The sequence below is a fragment of the Chelonoidis abingdonii genome, chromosome 1 (genome assembly GCF_003597395.2).
Source record: "Chelonoidis abingdonii isolate Lonesome George chromosome 1, CheloAbing_2.0, whole genome shotgun sequence".
NCBI classification, from domain to species: domain Eukaryota; kingdom Metazoa; phylum Chordata; order Testudines; family Testudinidae; genus Chelonoidis; species Chelonoidis abingdonii.
This window is the reverse complement of record NC_133769.1, coordinates 198,420,610-198,438,837: the sequence shown is the minus strand read 5'-3', so window position 1 is coordinate 198,438,837 and position 18,228 is coordinate 198,420,610.

Here is an 18,228-nt window from a genome sequence, read left to right as displayed (position 1 = left end):
TGATTGCAAACTCATTTGTATTTTAATTATAGATGCCTTAGTATTTTCCTTGCTTGTAACTCCCCCAGGCTAATCCTGAAGTTTGTTTTTCTTATAGCACTTCAGTTAATAAAATAAATTTTCCATCATATGTAGTTATTAACAAGTTAAAAGCAAAAACTATTAACGCCCCCCACTATTTCCTTAAAACACAGTACTCACCTTAGAGCACAAAAATAGCATCTAAATAATCCTATAATCACAACAGGACCTTCTCTACTGACTCAAGATGATGGGGCAGCTTGTGTCCTCAATATGCACCCCCTCTCCCTTACATTGCTCCAACAGTGTAAAAGGCCATAAGGAGGGAAGAATGGCACCCTAGGGAATCCACATGGTTCAAAGACAATGTAGAGACACAATGAGCAGATTTATGTTGCTCTTGTGCAGACCTCAGTGAAGGAGTATGATACTGAGAGGGCATGGTGGAAGTGGGAGAGAGTAAGTTAGGAGTGAGAGAAGGACTTGTTAAGTATATTGTGTTCTGTCTATGCTGAGTGAAGAAGGGCACTGCCTTAACCTAGAGCAGCCTAGGGATCTCAGATGTTTGGAGGAAGGAACTAGGTTATTAATTATTATAAGCATAGTATCAGCATCCCTAATACCTGTGAATTAAACAAGTGATAAAATGGAAGCTGCTTTTCACCATGATGTACAGTGTTAATTGACACTGGAAAGGGCAGCTAAATGGTTTTGGGACTACTTTCACAATCAATTCTGGGCTACTAATTGTGAAGTATAGTGGTGGAATACATGGCAATGACATGATGCCACAAGAAGAGGAGGTTTGCTGCAGTCATGGGTGAAGCTGTGAGGCTGGCAGGTCAGTGGGTGATCTTTTAAGTTCCAGATGTCCAGTCATCCTTGCAGACCAGGTGACAGGGATGCACTACACTGAAAATAAGTTTTGTTATTTAAAAACAGCTTTTTGGCCGGTAGTGAAGCTACATCAATAAGCTAGTCTAAAGCAGTATTTTTCCTGACACCTGGTAAAGAGCACAGATCTGCCAGTATCATGCTACATGCAACACTTTGCAAACAGCTCCAATGTTTCATAATAGCAAAATAAGTTAGGGTGTTAATCTTTTATACAACAACAAGTTAATGCTTGTTAAACAGAAATTAAGAGTTGATTTTAAATGTCCCAACTGAGTACAATTCCAGCTGTGATGATAATTGCAATCAGAGGGTGTGTGGAAATCAGGCACTGCATTGCAAATGGCAATTCGTTTTGCAAGGTGAAATGGCAATTTGTTGTATAAATCAGACCTGGAAACAAAAAGAGACTGTTCTTATTTCCCTGTGACTGGTATGTTATGGAACAAATTCATATATAGTTGATAACCAAATAAAGGTGCAAACAAAAGAAAGAAAGAAACCCAAATCCTAGATTATCACAACTCAAGTCAAACTCAAACCAAAATTTGATAGGTTTGAAAAAGTTTGTCTAACATTAGTTTAACGTAATTAATTTATTTTGGTAGTCTCACGATCTCTGTGCTTTTTAGTTCTGGCTATAACTAGAAACAATGTGAAAATACTTCAAAAGCATGCTTGTGCTCCTGTTACAGTGTCTCCAGCTCTATCAGAAGCAGGAGCAGCCTGGTTGTAAATCACATGGCAGAGCCTGTGTTCTCAAGATTTCCAGCCCTTCATTGCAGGTCCCAAAGGTTGCTGTTAGGGAAAGATTCAGATACCTTTGAGCTATTTAGTCTAAACTGTCATGCTAGGTGATTCACCCATCATTAAAATGCATAGGTCTCAAGATTAAAAATAAATTATATTTTCCGTATGAATGCTTGTGTTCTTTCTGTTATGTAAACTGTCATAGGCCAGGTATAGAATTTCTAGAAGTCTTTCTCCTCTGAGTACACTGGACAGTTTCCTATAAGTTTTATTGGACACTGTAAATGGGGGAGATGTAGGCCCCTGACCTTGGGTGTAAATTTGAACTGTGCTATACATAGAGCTGAGCACAATTCATCATCTCAGTTAACTCCCTGAACTACCAAATGATGCCATCTGGGCTATTTCCCCACAGCTGTGCTGCCCTTACTTTTCAAACAAACTTAGTCAAGAATGGTAAAGAAGCATTACTCACAACTACCCTGCAAGGACAGTCATGGTCATCTGTGGTCAGACAAACGGCTAAGAGACCCATTTCTACTGGAAGTATTTGAAGTGCCCCCCACCCCCGTGGCAGCCCCACCTTGAACTTATTTATCCTTTCAGTTAACACAGCCTGAAGGCACTAAATTACAAATGGTGTTTGCTCATACTGAAATTAAAACCTTCCTCTTTCAAAAGATAATTGTTTCCAGTTGATACATGCCACATATGATGTGGATAAGTCAATCATTTTTTGAATGAAAATTGCTCATATATTCCTAAGAAGGGAAACTCCCTAAAAGGGCTCTGTCTGCCCTGGGAAAGAAAAGAGATTGTGGGCTATTTCTTGCACAACTGCTCTCATTTTAAGCATCAACACTACCTACAGTGATTCTGGTCGCAAAGAGGAAAAGTATGAAATGTATCTTATTCGTAGTATATGAATGGGGAAAAAAATGAAGAGATTCTATGCTTTAAAAAAAAACAACAACGCTGCTTACAACAGTGGTTTGGTTTGTTCTCAGTAACCTTTGCCAAAGCTGTGGATATGCTGAAGAACTGATGACCAGATAACAAGTAAACAGACTGTAAATGTTCTGGGGCAGGAGCTATCATTTTACAATATGCTTGCAACACATCTAGCATAACAGGGTCCTGATCCTTAATTGGGGTCTCCAGTTGCTACACTAATAAAATATTACATTACATTTTTAAACTACTTTAAAGGAGCATTACAGTTGCAAAGTCAAGCACTCAAAAGTTAGGAAATATATTAATCCCCTCCCCCATTTTGATACAGGCTCTCTAGGCTTACAATTTCTTAGGTTATTAAAAAAACAAACTGAAAAAACCAAATTTCTCACATGGAATCATATTGACACCAGCATGGTTGAAACGTTTGTGTCCACAACATACACCTCGGCCACTTCAGATTAAAGTGTGGCTGATAGCAGCAATAGTAGGTTGTCATCTATGTGTGTCACCCACTAGAGAGAGATAAGGCACACACTTTGCCAGTGGGTTTCATTGATCTGTTCTTACAGCAGAGGAATGGTGAGACTCAGGCCTTGGCTACACTGGCGCTTTACAGTGCTGCATCTTTCTCGCTCAGGGATGTGAAAAAAACACCCCCCAAGAGCTGCAAGATACAGCGCTGCAAAGCACCAGTGTAAACAGTGCCCCAGTGCTGCAAGCTAAACCCCATGAGTTGATGGAGTAGGTGTAGCGCTGGGAGAGCTCTCTCCCAGCGCTGGCGCTGTGACCAGACTCACACTTCAAAGAGCTGCTGCGGCAGGGCCCCTGCAGCAGCGCTTTGAAGTTTCGAGTGTAGCCATACCCTCAGAAATCCTGCATTCCATTCCAGTTTCTGAGGGGAGTGTACTCTAGTGTCTCTGTCTCAGTCTCTCCTTGCCCCACCCCCTCATCACAGTCCCTCCACCTCTGCTCCTCTTCCCATTCTACCTCTCCTCCCCTGTTGGCTCCTCATCTGAATCCTCCCCTTCCTCCACCAGCTCCATGTCCCAGTTTGTCTCTCTCTTTCTCTCCCTCAGCTCCACATCCCAGCCCCCACCCACCCACAAACACCATTCCCCTCCCATTTCTAAGTACACAGAGAGTAACAAAGATCTCTTAATATTTTGAAAATAATGCCAGTGGGAGTTATGCCCCTACTTTGAGAAGATAGAACTTTCCTACAAGTGCAAAATCTGCCAGGAATGCATGCCTGAAGACACTAGAAGTAGTTTCCTATTATGAGTGCACTGGACACAAACTCTCAGGCTAGTTCCTGCCCCTGCTTCTAACTGAGATTTGGACATTTCTAAAACTACCAACTCACTGAAGTGAGTGACTGTATTTGCTTTATTCAGGAACAAACACTCCAGGTTATTGCTATGTCAATGAAAACAAAACTATTTCCTACTGTATATTTTCACCTCCATTTACTTTAGCTGTATCAGATAAGAGATGCAGTAAATGTTCATTGATACTATTCTTTTCTTGTTTAAAATACATTAAATCAGCAATGATTCCCTAAAAACTATTATTCCAAATAAAAAATGACCCCCCCCAACTCCAGGTAACATATGTTGGCCTGTTGCTTCATGGGAGACCCACATTCATTTTTATGTCTTATCTCTTGTTCCTCACTCCAAAAATAATTCTGAGCAATATGGGGGAAAATTTTCATGTAGCTTTGTAGAAATGGCAAGGCCGGCTCCAGCGTTTCTGCTGCCTCAAATGGCAAAAAAGAAAAAAAAGCCGCGATCAGTGGCATTTCGGCTGCAGCTCTACTACGCCGCTTCATTGTTCGGCAGGGACTGAGGGACCCACTGCCGAATTACCGCCGGACGTGCTGCCCCTTTCCATTGGCCACCCCAGGCACCTGCTTGCTGTGTTAGTGCCTGGAGGCAGCCCTGGAAAATGGTCATGAAATTTACCAGCTCAAACAAAAATCAACGTCTCCAGCATTTACAATGATGATTATATTATATTAAACAAACAAACAACAAAAACCACTTGCTTGTTTAAAAAAAGCATTACTCTCCATCAGCAAGTGTGCAAATATAGTTTCAGGATGGCTTAGCCCTTCAGGGATGAATGCATCAGCACTCACTAATGTTTTCGCACAGCTTTCCTAGCAGCTCATTCATAACTGTGGAACTCAAAACACATGAGAGACAACGAATCTAGCTGCCTTCATAAGAAAATGCAAAATATGCTGTTTTCAATTTCATGTCCCTGCAATGATAACCACACATCAAACAATTTTCCTCCACTTGAGGGACAGAGAGAGAGGTGGAGAGCTTCTGTGTATTCTTCTAAAATGGGTAAGGTGTTGAAATACTGATAATTTTTATTGATTAAACACCAGTATAGATAGGCCCTGATTCTGCAAAGCACTTAAGGATACGCTTGACTTTAAGCACTTGCTTAAATCCTTCCCTACTCAGCAAAGTACATGAGACAAAGTAGGAAAGTTAGGCAGGCAGGAGAAGTGACTTCTGATTAGAGATGGACTTAAATGAGGCCATAGTGCTCTTTCCCACCATCTGCTGAACAGTCGTCACGGCTAAGGAGAGGGTTTTAAAGAAAGAAACGTATATTTCCTCAGGCTTCTGTTGGTAAGACAAAGCATATGTGTACACTACAAACTTAATTTGACTTATATTAGGTCGACTTACAGCCACTGCAGTAATTATTGTGGTGGTGCATATTCATGATATCCTCCTTGGGTCAGTGGTGCATGTCCTCACCAGGAGCACTTCCATCGACCTAACAGGGATAGTGTGGGGAGTTGAGAGCCTAGTCTCTGAGCTCCACTGGCAGCTCCCTGCCAGAAACCTGGCTGCCCCACAGGCTCACAGGGTCCTGGTGGGCTACCACCGTAACTTATTTCATAGACTTGTGATTGAAATTAGGTGTCAGTGGAATTTTTAATCAAGCTGGTAATTAAGATCATAAATATTTATTTTCAAGAATACTTTGTAAGAGTCATTGTGCTTTCCACATGATATAAATAAAACATGAGTACTTCACATTAAAATGTGGATGCCAGGCAGCAAAAAAAAAAAATGCAACAACAAAACAAAAACAAAAACAACCCTATTCCTTATATCAGCTGAACATATTACAGAATTAAATAATATTGTACTAAGTATTGCTTTTATTCGAGCAATAAGAGTCAGTAAATCTGATCTCACAATTTACTTTTCACTGTATATATTTTAGAGGCCTAATTTCAAAAGTATCCCCTGAAACTGAACCTTCGAATGCACTCACTCCCCCTTTTGCAGTTAAGATAGAGTTATGCTGAGTTACACTAGCTGAGGATCTGGCTCTTATTGTACATCAAAATAGGTGATTTGCATGCACTTGAAAACTTTTATTGGTGTAATTTCCGAGACTCATTTGAAAATTTGGCCCTTATCTATAAATGCCTGAAATGAAAATGAAGATCAATTTAAAGTGCAAAAATCTACTGTGATTACACTATCCTGATATTTAGCAGTTGTGGAATTAAGATTTTTCTCAGCACACAATCTTTTTTATCTGCCTTTGCATTATGAAAAAATACTTGGTAAAAGCTAAAGAGGTAATTATTTGTGTCTCCCCACTTTTCTTCCAAACCACACAGGCATCCAAAAAAGATAATTTATTTGGCAAGACATAAAAAACATAGCCTTTCTTATTATGCTCTACTTCATAATAAGTAGTTCTCCTGCTTAGCAGTTTGATGAGCCTCCTTTTGAAGAACAGTAACAGAAATCAGTCTGGTACTTTTTTATCTAATTCAGGCCAAGGTACAAGGCTGAGGAGAGGGGCTGTCTCGCTGAGAAAAAACAAAGAATGAAGTGTCTATACAGAAGGATGTATTATATCTAAGACTCAAGTGAATGATGCACTTGAAAGGCAAAGGTATGGCTTGGATATTTGACCATACGTCTTTGAGACAAAGCTTGATAAAAGATTAAGAGAACAGTCAATCCTCGATAAATACATAATTGTATACTACTGCTTCCCGTACAATGGATCCTTTATGGGCTGTCTCCTGTTTTCAGTTCCTTGTTAATCTCCAGCTATGACGGTATAGGTGTGCCTTGGAGTCTTGAAGATTTGTAAGGGGTTTTGTATTTTTTTAAGAGACTGCAGATCTCTCTCAGGAAACAAAGGCTCGGCTTGTTTCTAAAAAAAATCCAAGTTAAAAAAAAAAAAAAAAAAATTAGTGCATTACCACTCAGGAGGCAAACATTTTTTGAATGTGATTATTTATCCTCTACTTTAGTTATACCATTTAAATCTAATTGAACTAGCATTAAAGATTGCAGCAATATTTAATGCTACACAAAATTCAAACTTTAAGATAATAAAGTGGAAAATTCTGCGTGCGTGTGTATGTGTGTGTGTGTGTGTGAAAGAGAGAGAGAGAGAGAGAAATTACTTCCAAATATTAAGTCTAAGGAATACAGGCAGCAAGTAGGGAAAATATTAATCAGTAGATTCCCCTTATTGTTTCATAAAGCCTCTTATTTTACATGGTAGTATAACTGGCTCCAGATTCAGAGATTACACTTCTGGGATAGGAAAGGACCTCCTCCCACTCACCCTGAGAGAAACATATAATTTATGGAATAGAAAAGTCATTTGTTTATATATTTCCTTTTGTTTGAAGAGTTTCTTCTTGTCATTAAGGCATGATTGCTATATTTAGACTGACAAGTAAATTGTGTCAGGAATGACCTTGCTTTGAAAAGTCTTACTGGGGCTGTGAATTAGAGGGTGTCCTGTCTGCTAGACACTTGAGCAAATTTAACTAATTAGCACAGCCTCCCATCTGATGCCTGCACTCACTTTGTGTATCTCACATTCCTCCAGCAGAGCACTGATGTAGGTCCCTCTTGCTCTCAAGTCGCTGGCTCTACCAGGTCATCCAAGAGGGAGCCTCTCTCTGCCTGAGGAGTAGGAGCTGTGCTCAGCTTTTCTCTGCTGAAAGTCACTCTGTAAATATTTTACAGAAGGAGACAGGTCAAGTCTAAGTATAGTACATGGTAGTTTCCTCATCCAGCATTAGATTTCACTCAGTGAATAACGATGGGTGTGTTACATTTCCATCCTTTTTCTCTCTCTGCCACTTACTAATTTTGGAACTTGAAATTTATAATGATACTACCAAGCCAGGGTTCTTGGCATACGAAATAAGAATGCTTAATGTTTGAATCTCAGTTAAATATATAGTTAAGAGTTCAGACTGAACAGCAGTAAAAGCTCAGAAGCCAATTCAATTTGCAAGTAAAAAGAGGGTCCAAATACAGAGCAAAGGCTCAATGTAATTCATTGCTCACTGAGCCCACTGAAATTGTAGGGAATAAAAACGGGATGAATTGCTATCGTAGGCCTTCTCCACAGTTGTTTCACTGTTCATAGTGGTGCAGTGTATCTATACTAGGGTTCGCACCAGTACAGCTACATAAGTGTAGCTACACTGCTGCAGAAAACAGAACAAAACAAAATCAAACTCTCTATAGATGATGCCATAGTAGCCAAGTTGTGTTGTCCACCAACGTCTTTGGGACAGTCCACAAATGTTACTCAGTTAACGGCTGCTACTAAGGAGTTTCAGATTCAAAGCAGATTTGAGACACACACACACACCTCTGCAAACTTTGGAGCCTGAATATATTGTAGAGATTATGAACTTTAGTCTGTAAGTGTCCATTTTGTAATTAAGATAAAGCATACATTAATTGGCTCTCTTATTGGAGATATTAAAATATAGAATTGTCCTTTCAAAAAAATAATCATTCAGTGGGAAAATGGAGACAGAAAAGAAAATGGGATTTGATGAAATTGTGTATTGATCCAATGTGCAAATATTGCTTTTGTTTTTGTTCCCCATGAGAACAAGGAAAAGAAGTTGCAACACAAATTTCCCCTGTCCAGAGTCATCTTTAATTTACACAGTGAATTCAACCTTAAACCTGTGACTTTACTGAATTATGTATTCACTTTTTTCCTTTACTATCCAAGAGCATTTATAAATATTACAGTGTGGTAGCTGCACTAGGGTTGAGGTTGATTTTAATGTAGACAGCCTATTTGTCTGAGTGTTCAAAAACCCACTCGCTTACTCAGATTACTTTGCAATTTCCCATGTCTGATTAGGGCTCAGTGCTGGATTAACAGTCCAAAACTGACTTTGTTTGAGTAAGGAGGTCTAAGACACAGCTCTTCCTCCTGCCCCACAAAAAATGGTGACGTCAAAATGTTATGGTCCTTTGTGCCCATCTGGGGCTCAAATTACTGACAAGATATCCCCACGAAAAAAAAACCCACCACCAACAAAAACCCCAATAGCACCTGACTGGGTTTCAGTTCTGCTGGAGTCCAGCACCTATTGCTCCTTTGGAGAAGAAGTATTTCAAAAGTTCTCTGTGGCAAAAATTGGATCTCCTATATAGTCCGAGCCTGAGTGAGAAGCTAGAGAGAGGTTTCACAGTGGTAGCCATGTTAGTCTGTATCAGCAAAAAGAACAAGGAGTACTTGTGGCACCTTACAGATTAACAAATTTATTTGGGCAGAAGCTTTTGTGGCTAAAACCCACTTCATTGGATGCATGCAATGGAAAATAAATATATATATAGAAAGAGATATAGATATATATCTTCCTACTGTATTTTCCACTGCATGCATCCAATGAAGTGGGTTTTAGCCCACAAAAGCTTATGCCCCAATAAATTTGTTAGTCTCTAAGGTGCCACAAGTACTTCTGTTCTTTAAACTAGAGAGATTGAGTCTCACATGTACACTGGGACTTCTGATCTGCCGTGGTCAAGAGACACATCTAATGTTGGAGAGACCAGGTGGGTGAGGTAATTTTTTTTATTGAACCAGCTTCTGTTGGTGAGAGAGACAAGCTTTCAAGCTATAAAGAGCTGTTCCTCTGTTAATCATGGAGAAGCTCAGGATAATGTACTGTAGCCATTTAATCCAAGCCATAATCAACTGTAAATTTGAATCTTAAGCATGTCTGCTGTGCATATTCCTAATCTCTAACTGCATTCTGCTTCAGGTAGGGGCTGCACAAGAGTTATTTTGCCACCAGAACAGATCTTTTTCATTAAGAACCATTATTTGAAAATGCTCTAAAAGATACATGCATACCTAGATTGTTTTAAAAATTGCAGCACCAGTGGTGGAGTTAGTATTGCAAATTTGGGGATTTTTGCGCAAGGGGTTTCTCAAATACAGCCTCTCCCCCCACCCCAAAAGTAGTTGATTTTAATTTTCAAATAACTATAAAATCCACATGCATAGGGAGCGTGCCCTTAAAATCAGTGTGCTACAATGATGGGTAGGGAAAAGTTAGTGATGCAAAATAAGGGTTGTTTGATTAAGGGGTACCGATAGGATCTCCAAAGCTCACATGAGAATCCAGCCCCCTGACAAAAACAAACAAGCCAACAACCAGAAGAATGCTCTGATGTAATGAGCTTTCCTGGCAGTAATATTAGTGGGTCACATCAGGTTTTACATTCATGATGGTCTAATTTGGGAGGACAGAACCATGACAGAAATAACAATGTTGTTGCCAGGAAATGTACAAGTCTTCCCAGTTTCTAAATATACATTTTGAACATGAAGTTCCAGTTTCCAAAAATACAATAATGAACTTGAAGTTCTTTTAAGGCTGCTTAAATTTTCAAACATATAAGTGGCTATGCACTTGCAGTAAGCATTCCTCAAGCCCTTAGTTTACATCCGCTTCTTCCTCTGCATGATCAACAACCCAGTTATATTACTGTGACGAGTTGCGTTTTGCCACAGTCGGTCCTTACTATATTGCTGATAACTATGTGATCAAAGCTATAATTTCCCATAGCTTCCTTCTACTAGTATATACGGTGTTGTTGTAGTAGCATTGGATATTAGAGACAAGGTGGGTGAGGTAATAACTTTTATCGGACCAACTTCTGTTGGTGAGAGAGAGACAAGCTTTTGAGCTACACAGAGCTCTTCCTACTGGTAATTGTCAGTTTGTTTGTTTTTTCTGGTTGTGTTACAAATTATCAGCTCACACTGAGTAGAATTAATCTTTTTCAGTAGATTTCTGTATGAGCACAGGGATGAAGATCTGAGCTCTACTACTGCCAAGCACTGAAACGGTGCACAGCTCTTTCTCTCTGGCTTGATGCCCTGCCTGTAAACTAGAATTAAGGCTGAAGAATAGAGATACTGTAGAAGGAAATACGTTGAGGTTTTGAAGGTTGGATCAAAATTAAGCTATCTAATCCTCTGATCCAAAGAGACAGGCTTATTTTCCCCTTTGAGCAGAGTTTCATTACTTCATGGCAACCCGTTCTGGAAAGGCATACCACATATTTTTAACATAAAATCTATGATAATATTTCAAAACCAAATCAGTGAAGGCAGTGATAAACTAAGTGTGATTCCCTAAAACGATGTAGGTCTCTGTGATTAACTTAACCCCATAAGACTGTGTATGAAATCATATATTTTATATTTATTCCATGTTTAGATTTTTCGTGCACTATTTTAAGTGGTTGCAGACAATCAGTGTGACATCTGCCTCTTTTAAATAGGAAGGCTGAAAAATTACCTTTCTGCTCAGTGAAAAAACTACATCAGATACAGGTCTTGTAGGTCACATAGAGTAAGACAAGATAATTCCTAAAATCCTGAAGAGAGAGAGAAAGTGAGAGAGAGAAAGAGAGAGACAGAGAGAGATTGTGTGTGTGTGTGTGTGTGTGAGAAAAAGGAAAAAATGTGGAGGAGCAGAGACATATACAGAGTTCTTGGGCTCCCTAAATCCTATCTTGCATCTAGAAATGCATCCACAAATCCCTGAAATTCCCTGAGGATTTACAAATGCCCTGCAGTCCCTGATCCTGCTGTTGGAGTTGCACAGACAGAACCTCACATCCTGCTGGGGCTGCACTGGTTTCATTGAGGCTTAAGGATCCACCTGTGTGGATTGAATAGCAGCACTGAGGCCTAAATCATCTTCTCTGAAGGAGCCTCTTGGCATGCTGAGGATGCTGTCAAGGCCCTCTAACTCCCTGGTGGCCTAATGTAGCATCTCATGGCATCTATCAGTCTGTGATTGCATAAAAGGATTGACAATGTGTTTGCTTTATATTCAGTACCAAATATGAAACAGACATGGTATTACATTTTCCACGATTCATTGGAGGAATAAACAAATCTAAACCAATCATAGTCAAAACAGACACAGGGACACAGCTATGCAACCAATACATTTAGTGGGATTTGATAGAATTGTCTATTCATTTTCACAGGATTAGGGATGTGTTAGGGGGATCTTATTCCAAAACTTTAAAAGGACTATGTTTGTATAACATGTGATTTGGTTAAGCTGATATAATGTGTATAAATAAATAAAATAGTCACAGTGTAGCGCACAGTGTTCATTTTTGACATGGAAGGATAATGCAGATATAGTAAACCACAAAGCATATGCATATGCTAAATGTCACTTTGAAATACAATCCGGGTATGAGAGTGATTTATATGTTCAGTGTGAGAATAATGGCTTTATCACTGCAGCAGCAAATTTCACACTGTCTTCAGGATTGATTATCAATATATTTTCAAGATGCTGCATTCGTAGTAGCCAAAACTTCAAAGCAACTCAACCAGGCGCTAAAGAAAAAAAATATCAGATTAGTTACCATATTCCAATGCATTCCATAACCAGCCCTATCCATTTTTTAAAAGTATGTCTTTATCCCAGAGGGCTTTCCTGGAAAGAGGCAGCCAAAATGAAAGGTCAATGCATTCTCTGCAGCGATTGCCACATGTGTTGTTTGTAAAGTGATGTCAAAATCAGAGCAAAGAATGTTGGTGGAGTTAATAAAACCAAACCTTGTTTTAAAAATCAGTTTTTGAAAAAAATAAATGATTATCGGAATTAAGCAAAAACTAAAAGTGTTACAATAAAGTTTCTGGGCAAATCCTTGGGTCCAGGCAAATTCCACTCACCACAGGGTCTGGGGTGGGAGTGCATAACTGGTTGTAAACTTCCTTTATGCACCTGGGCTTGGAGTTGGGCCTGTTTTACCCCTTGCACACTTCAGTACAGACTCAGATCTGCTCTAATTTACACCCAGCTGCCACAGCATCCCCCCTCAAAGATCACTTCAGTAGCTGTGAATCACCAGGTTGCAGTATCAGTCTGAATGCACCGCCTTTCCACAGCCATATCCCAACACAGATACTTTAGGACCGATGCCAGTGTATGGGTGGGAAGGGGATTGTGTATGTGATGTAGTTGGCCTCACACCCATCAGGAATTCTCTTATACCAGGTGAATCCTTAGGCATTAAGCTAACACAGCTTTGAGGTTGCTTTGTGTTAGCAGACTGTCATAAAGCAGGCCCTGTGGTGGGAGCCAGGATCTGGGCCTTTTTTCTCCAATTTGCATTTCCATTATAAATAATAGAGCACTGTTTGTTTCAAACATCCATCCTTACCAATGCCTTTGGGGAGGATTAAATAAGAAAGTCACAGGAGCTGGCAAGTTCCACATAAAACAGCAGGGAGAGGATGGGAGGATGCAGAGGAAGTGGCAATTGGAAGTGGGATGTCCTAAGGCAGCTGAGATAATGCTTCCTGAGATATAATACTTGAATGACATGCACATACTGTGTCTACTCCAGCTCTTATTTCCCTGGCAACAAGAACCATTTTTTTTTCACAATGAAGTGGCAGTAAATTCCATTAACTGTTTCGGGACTAAAACACAGTGAAGTGATCATTCTTTTCTTTTTCCTGCTTACTCTGCTAACATAATGATCTCTTCAGCAGAGAGAAATCCACCCACTCTCTCTATGAATCTTTTTTAGGTTTAAAAGTTCTGCCTTGTTTGTATCACTAACAGTCCATATCCACAAGGTTTGCTAATGATTTGCTCAGCCCAGCCCAAACCCTAATATTTTTGGAAGGAGCATAAGGGAAGGTTTACCCTAAAGGCCATTAAAGGCTCTTGAGTGATAACTGCACACTGCTCGAATGTCCATGCTGGCACTCCCTGTCTGTCTACCTAAGTCAGAATACATATACTGGTTGCAGTGTTCCTACACTGAAAAATGAATTCATTTTTAAAACCAGATTCCTTTCTATTTGGTGACTATTTAAAAGCCCATGGGACTGGACTTTGTGGTCTGAGTTGAATGCCTTGTTGCTAGGTGTCCACATCCAGATGAGATCCAGTGCAGTTGATACTGCATCTGGCACGCAGAAAAGAGTCCATTGTTATGATTATTTGTATTGCCCTAATGATGGAGCAGAGCCCCACTGTGCTAGGCACTGTACAAACAGAGAAAAAAAGATAGTGCTTGCTACAAACAACTTACAACTTTAAGTATAAGACTAGAGACAATAGATGGATACACAGACAGACAGATGGGGGAGTACGGTGAGATAATACTGGTCACCGTGATAGACTGCGGTCTCAGCAAAGCAATTGCCTAACTGTTTATTTTTTTTTTGTAGGCATCACAGGAAAGAAGAGTTTTATGAGTCTAGGAGGAGGACGACTCTGCTTTGTGGATGTTTCTGGGAGTTCTCCCTAACTGTGAGGAGTAGCATGGCAGAAAGCACGAAGGTGCTTGTTTGAAAATTTAAAAGTGGGCAATGGAGGTTGGCATTGTGGGCTGATTGGAGGCAGGAGCTGACCTCTCAATAGTGAATGAGAGATGATAGACAGGGTGGGGATAGGCCAAGAAAGTCTGTGATGAAGTGTAGAAACAGTATACCTGTTAGGAACCTGATCCCAATTAGATCACAAGCTGGCAAGCAAATGTGGCTGTGGAGGAGCTGGGTCATCATAGAGGAAGGAACAAAGGGCAATAAAAAGAAAGCCAGGGAGGAGACCCAGGTGAGAGGTATCTAGAGGTTTCCTATCTTAAGCTAAAGGCTGAGGGAAGCCTGAAGCTAGAGGATCCTAAGCCAAGAGGCAGCCTCGGAGGCCAAGGCCAGTGAAGTATGGTGCTACAGGCAAATTGTCTTGAGCCACGAGAAAGCTGGAGGCAGTGAAGGTAAAGCATAAGGGGTGTTTAGACTGAAGTTTGGGGTTCTGGAGAGGAGCTGCAGAAAGGTATAGGCTCCTGCAGTTGCCCTTAAAGCAGAGATTCCAGGGACGAAGCCCTGGGAGGCAGTTCTCTGAAATAATGATCAAGAAAGAACGTTGCAGGCATTAGGCTGAGACCCAGCAAGGATCCCTGAAGAAGGAGGGTGTGGGACCTGAAAAGGAAGCCAAAGGTCTTGGGGAAGGCCTCTAAGGGTAGGGAAAACCAGTTAAAAGGTGAACGCTATAGAAGATGGTGATTCTTACCTGGCGGGCTCAATATGGAGCAGAAACCAAAGAAGTACCAAGACAGCAGGAGACAAGGGGGTTCTCTCTGTGGTGAGCCGAAGCTAAGTAAAGTACTGAGAGTTGAGTGGGACTAGAAGTACTGGAATTAAAATATTTTTTTGAGTGTTCTGCATTGAAGATCCTGGGTGAGGATCCATGGGTTTTAGTAATCTTTAGGAAGAGGAGCTGAAGAGACTAGAATTTGGGGTATTATATTGTGGATTTGGGAGTGCTCAAAGGGGATGTGGAACTAAAAATTGACCTGTCTGGAAGGCTGAGTCATGAGAAGAGGTGGACCTTTTCAGGACTGGAGAAACTGTTGCCAGGAGGGTGCTAGAGAAGGGAAAAATTCTACACCTGTACCTAGCCATGAAGGAGAGTTCCTGTCATGAGTCCATCCTTCTACTAGGGCCTTGGAAGTGAATATGAGAAGCTTATGTATGTGATAGAGAAGAGAGAGCCAGTGGAGGGATGCAAAGGGATGGATGATGTGGTCAAAGTGATGGGCTAGGAAAATGGTCTTTTCAGCATTATTCTGAATGGATTTAAGCAGGTGAGACTGTGTTTGTCAAGGCCAGAGAGAAGGTGGCTGCTGTAATTGAGATGTGAGGAGATGAGAGTTTTAGCTCTGTGGATGGATAACAAAGGTCATATCTTAGAGATACTATGCAAAAAGAATTGGCAAGATTTAGGCATAGCCTGGACGTGAGGTCCTAGAGAGTGGTCTGAGTTGAATATAACGCCCAGGTTAAAGGCCTGAGTGACAGGCAGGATGGTGGTGTTCTCCACAGTGCTTGAGAAAGGAGGTGTGCAGGGGGAGGGTTGAGTGGAGGAAAGATTAAGAGCTCTGCTTTAGCCATGTGGAGCTGGAGCTGATATCTAGACATCCACAAGGAGATGTCAGAAAGACAGGTCAGGTTTCTGTATATGAACAGAGACTGAAATGAATTGGTCTGACCACAGGCTCTCATATTATTTGGCTTGACCTACAATTTTAAATACCACATGAGTTAACTCATCCAGCTACCTGTTGCTTTTTCTGTGACACCCAAGGGAGAATCGCCCGAGAATACCCAGGTGTTGTGGGTTTTTAAATATCAATAATCCTGTATTTGTAATTTGTAGTTATGTGGCAAAACATGTCTCAGTATTACGTGAGAGCAGATGGAATCTGTCATTTACTGGCTCAACAGCTCTGTGGATACTTTTGATTCATGTACCTTATGAAAGCATTACTCAGATTATTGCATATTCTATGTAACTGAGATAAATTGCATTATTTTTGTGGTGTAATCTTACATGGAAATGACTTTCCTTCCAAAACTGGAGCACATATTGGAAAGCAAAACAGGTACGTGGAGCATATATGTAGTCTGCGTTGGAGTATGTATGGCTGGAGAGTTAGCTGGAGAAGGTGCCAGAGTTAAGAAAAGCAATATTGATCAAACAACAAAAAGGGTGAAAAAATAACAGGCCAATTAAATATATTTTCTTGCTACAAGAAAAGAAAAAAGAAAAATCATTCAACTTGCTTATAGATCACCCGGGGCAGTTTAGTTAGTGATCTTTGCTTGTTGTGGATGTTGCTAGAGTAATTCATTGTTTTTAATTACATCAAGCAATCCCATTAGACTTCATGCAGAAGAAAAATTAAATTATATAAGCAGTCATGCAGTTTCCAAAACCCCTTCACATACTCTCCAGATTAGAACAATAGATGCTATAATCCAACAATGTCTTGACTCAGATCTCTTATAATTATAAGCTTAATTTTAAACACTTGTTTTCACTATTTTATAATAAACATGGTAAACAAGCATTCACTTTCCTACTTCTCTCTAAAATGGGAGACAGTTTCAACTTTCTATACTTTTTTTCATAATAAATATCTTTAAAGCAATGAATGCATTTTCTCCACTTGCAAGAGAGAATTACTTATCTATTTCAAGAGCCAGATTATGGCTTTACCACAAGCCTTCTCTAATGGCAGTGTATTGGTGTGCTGCTCCTGATAACATAGGTAGGGCACAATAACCCAGAGAGCATGATTCCTTCCTTGTGAGAAATAATCTCTATAGTAACATTTTAATAGAAAATAACATAGAATAAAGAATTAATCAGGAGTATAATTTAGTTTGGGGGATGGATCTGTAAATTTAATTTTCTGGGAATAAGCATGGTGGCTAACAGAGATTATTTGGTTTTTATATAATTGAGGAAACTTGGATGATGGAACAGCTGTCAACATAAACAAATACCCTACAATTAACACTCATATGAGTAGGAGTCTGTGTCTGGCTTTAGTGACATTGGCATTTGTGCATCTGCCTAGACCACCATTAGATGTTTACTTTGAGTACATATTTAGTAGAGTTACTCACTTGCTGTCCAGCTAGTGAGAAGACAACTTCACATTTCCAATCCCACTCTTTTGGTGGTTCCTATTTACCACTCATATGTCCCATCCAGCTAATCCTAACACGTGGGTTTGCTGACAGCATTAACAAAATCCCACTCAATTGAGAAAATGCAAAAAACCTCTAAAAAAGAAGTAGGAATTGAAACATCTCTTCCTTGCTCTACAGAGAGAATGTGGGCAGAAGAAAGCCACACTAATAAAATGGAAAAACTACATAAACTGGGAATGACTCTTTCTGACTAGCAAGTATGGGAGTGTAATGCTGCCCGTGGTTGTGAGACTACCACCTACACTTAGCGTGAGAAAGCCTTGTCTGTGCCTGCCACGGGTCACCTTTCTGATTCCACCAGCCATGGGCAATACCAGCATTCCTTCCCCGCCACAGTCTACACAGACTTCAGTGATAGATACACACCAACCCTTGAACCCTGGAGTGTCCAGCCCTTGTTCCACTGGGCACTCACACTATTCACAGATGTGCTGTTCCAAAAGCAGCCCGGCAGTCCGGCTTACTAGTTTCTCCTCAGATTACCACTGTGTTTAATACACAGTGCAAACAAATGGTTACATGTAAATAAAATCACCTGTTCTAGAGACAAGACTTAGTGAACAAGCTACTTTCCTGTCCAAAGTTTAATTCACTCAAAGTCTTTGCAGCATTTTCCAAACACATTTCCTTCCTTCCATAAGACAGAGCACACTGCCAGTTTGTATTCTTGGTGAAGGTTCCAGGGAGTACTTCAGTACCCCCAGTTATAGCCCCCAAACC